Below are 3,687 nucleotides of genomic sequence, written 5' to 3'. Positions count from 1 at the left end.
TGGTGGTATTGAAACAAAATAAAATTGTTTTTGAGGGGTTTGGCAATAAAATTAGGAACGTCGGTCAGGCGTTGAGAACCACAAAAAGTAAACATGCTGGCCAAATGGAAGTCTTTGTGAGACATCTGTTGTTACTTCACACAAGCGGACCCATGACTGTCCTAGAGGTAAGACAGACTGGTGGAAAGGGGACAAGAAAATCATATGTGACCAATCCATACAGTCATCTAAGCTGTGACTATTGACATGACAGCTCTAAATTCATGAATTCTGTGACTATGAACACAACAAATACAGCTCAGTTGTTCCTGTACACAGACACACTTGTGACATGCTAATGTGACATTCTTGTGACACACGTCACTACAACATATATAACTTGAACCAACCCTCAAGGAAACACTCACACACAAGTATACTGAGAGTGAAAACTTAGGGAACAGACTACGTAGGATGGTATTCTTCGTATCTACCCCTTAAGGAGTCTTATGAGTTATAGCTGTATGACAGCAGGGGTATACGAACAATTGCCTTGACACTTTGTGAGCATGTGGTAAACATAACCTGGGTCTTGAAACTGACATGACTTAGCGATGGCTTCCTACCACTAAGTGAACACCCAGAGGGTGAAATGTCACTTTGTATGCTCATAAGTCTGAATTTATGTCTTTAATTCGAAAACTGTTTAATTCAATATCACTTCTGTCTGATTAAAGGTTGATAATGGAGTAAGTTTTGAATTTGTGACGTAGACTTGGTGCTGGCAAACAAATTGTTAAGGAAATATGGGATAAACACTAATGAGTATGGTTTTACACAGTTTCAGCAATATTCCAGTAATAGAATGGTTGAACCCCAGACTTCGGCATGATGAACAAATGCTCTAACCACTAGATTACCCTCTGCCCCATATAGGATCAGAACTATGGCCAGCTGCAGAAACAGTGCTGAACATAACTGAAAAAAAGCACTGTCTGCTTAAAGCTTTTGTGTTTGATTACCTAAACATTATCTAGAAGATCTAAGGAGCCCACACTGCCTTCAGCTTACAGGTACCATTTATTTGTTACAGGTATGATCAGACACTTTTGATACACTAAGCATTATCATCAGTGGACTATTTGCATGCCACACCCCCAACCCCTGCAAAACCACTCTATATTTTATTACTAGTTTTAGTTCATTATAACAATAGTATGTCATACGCATTTCGACTAAAATATACAGCTAGTGGTTCAACAATTCATTATGAGCGTGTTCAGTATACATGTGGTCTGCTGTACAGGCATTATTTTTATTACTTCTCAAAGAGTGTCACATTTTTAAGCAATTTCTCCTTTTACTGACTAGGCACCCATGACAAATTTAAAACCAGTCGTTTGACTTGGGTTTCAGCATACAGCAAACAGGCAAAAGTCACAGACTGTTGGTTGCTAAAGATGTCCGAGGGTATTACATAATGGTAAAACATCATATCACATAGTCTCCACACAATACTAGAAGCAATTTTAATAGGCTATCACACTATCACTCACATAACAGCCCTTACAAGCACTGAAGATCTGAAGGTCAATGCCCTTCAGCAAAGGTCATGTGACCTTGTATACACATCTTTGCATACCATGAAATATTTTGATACAGTGACAGTGGTGAGGTTAGTAGTATTAAAGGAGATGTCAATCTCTGTCTGCTAACAAATCTGGCCAAAAGATTGTCCAGAACAATGTCACAATGTAAATGTTGCAACACAATGCGTAAAACGATGTATAAGTTCTGGCTATGAAAGAAAAACACATAGCCATGTAAAGTGGATACAGAAACGGTAAAGAACACAGTTAATATTGGACCACAACGTGATATTACGAGATTACGACACTCTTAAGGATGGAACTCCTGCACTGAAGGGCTTGTGTCCAGAGCATACAAACTTGATGATTCAAACACAAAACACGAATCTACTTCTTAAAATTTAGGGTATCAAGTACAGATACGGATAACTGATGTTTTCATATGCAATATCTTTTAATGATAAGGTATACATGTGACATTTTAAAAATCAAATGGAAATAGATCCTCCATTTCATAAGAATCAAACCTTTGTCGCTGTCACTAAGTAGATACACTGAAGCGATTTTCTTGTACATGGGACACCACATCAAGCACTGGTCACTATGGAGACAAACCCAACTGCGGAGATAAGGTGAGCTACTGAGTGATGAAACTGACGGACACAAAACTTATTATTGTGTATAATGCAAACAAGAAATGCATTTCATGAATAATGCTAAGAATAAATAACTTTCTTAATGTTGGTTACCAATAATAGTTTGAACATCAGGATTAATGTATTGACTAATAATGTCATCTGATTAGGCTGGCTAATCGATTAGTAATAGGAAATATTGTCAATACGAAAAGTTATTAATGATTACCGATATGAAAATTTGATAATAACATTGATAATATCATACAAAAATTTTTGCAATAAAATAAAGTTTTAATTTCCTCACACAATACACAAACTTAAACCTTTATTAAAGTGGTGCTTCTAATTTACGATCAAGGTGCTGTTGTCTTAGTAATCCTTAGATAAACATCTCACAACTTACCAGTGATGTGAAATAAATTTATCCCTTTCAAATATTTTGGGCATTTGTGCTCAAAGTGATTTCTCTGATACTTCTCGATAGCCAGCCCTACTTCTAATATCCCCATTGATTACAATCATGTAAAGGCGGAATGGTTCCGAAGTTAGTTGATGATTTGCGAAGTACTAGAAACTCCAAAAGCTCAATAATTGAAATTTTGTCCAAAAGATCTTCCTCTCTCATTCACTAAAGACTTTTGACATCGTTTCCACTCATAGAAGGTAGGGCTTGTCCTGCCTACAGCATGCTCATCCGATAATGGTGGAATACTGCAGAGAAGATGGCATTAATAAGACTGAAGGGGTCATCGTTGGCATGGTTACTACATGTGTCCACTAATCAGAACACAGAAACATATCTGTGGATTAGTCCATCCTGAACTGTGCTGCTCTCTTGATCAGAACCATCATACTGTTGTACCAGATACTGTTTGTACAAGCTTGTATTTCAGGTAAGCAGTGTTCATATAACTAGTGTTCGAAATTAACTTTTTTAGCTTGTAGCAAGTGCTTCCTTCCTGGTTTAGTAATAGGTGGCAAAATCTCTTTCCTGCTAGCAGCATTCATAATTAATCCCTCCCTCCCAGTCCCATTACTGTCTCTGGCCATATAGAACTGTATTAGGTCTCCTGACCCTCTCTCCACTCCCCTACCACCTGTTTACTAGTGGTCTAAAAGTCTGTGGGTCTGCAAGTTTGATTTTCATCAAATCTTCAAGGGTATCCGTCTGCAGTCTATGTCTCTAACCAAGTGGTGATCTAGCCTTTGAAAATGACGACTAATTGATGAACTTGAGCAGTTTTGATGACAACTACTGGGTATGCTTCGGTATTCTCCTTTCAGTTGGCAAAATAGGATTTTAAATAGCAAATCTGCTACCTTCAAAGCATTAACTTCGAACCATGTATAAGAAACAAGGAATATTTTGTGATGCACTCACAGTCAGTGAATTGTTTCAGTTTTAGGTTTTACAATATGGACTTGTCTGGCCAGTGATGGCAACCGGAAAACCTACTTTCAACTGAAAACTTAATATTGTG

The sequence above is a fragment of the Haliotis asinina genome, chromosome 13 (assembly GCF_037392515.1).
Source record: "Haliotis asinina isolate JCU_RB_2024 chromosome 13, JCU_Hal_asi_v2, whole genome shotgun sequence".
In the NCBI taxonomy this organism is placed as follows: Eukaryota; Metazoa; Mollusca; class Gastropoda; order Lepetellida; family Haliotidae; genus Haliotis; species Haliotis asinina.
The sequence above is the reverse complement of the archived record's forward strand: the minus strand, read 5'-3'. Positions refer to the sequence as shown.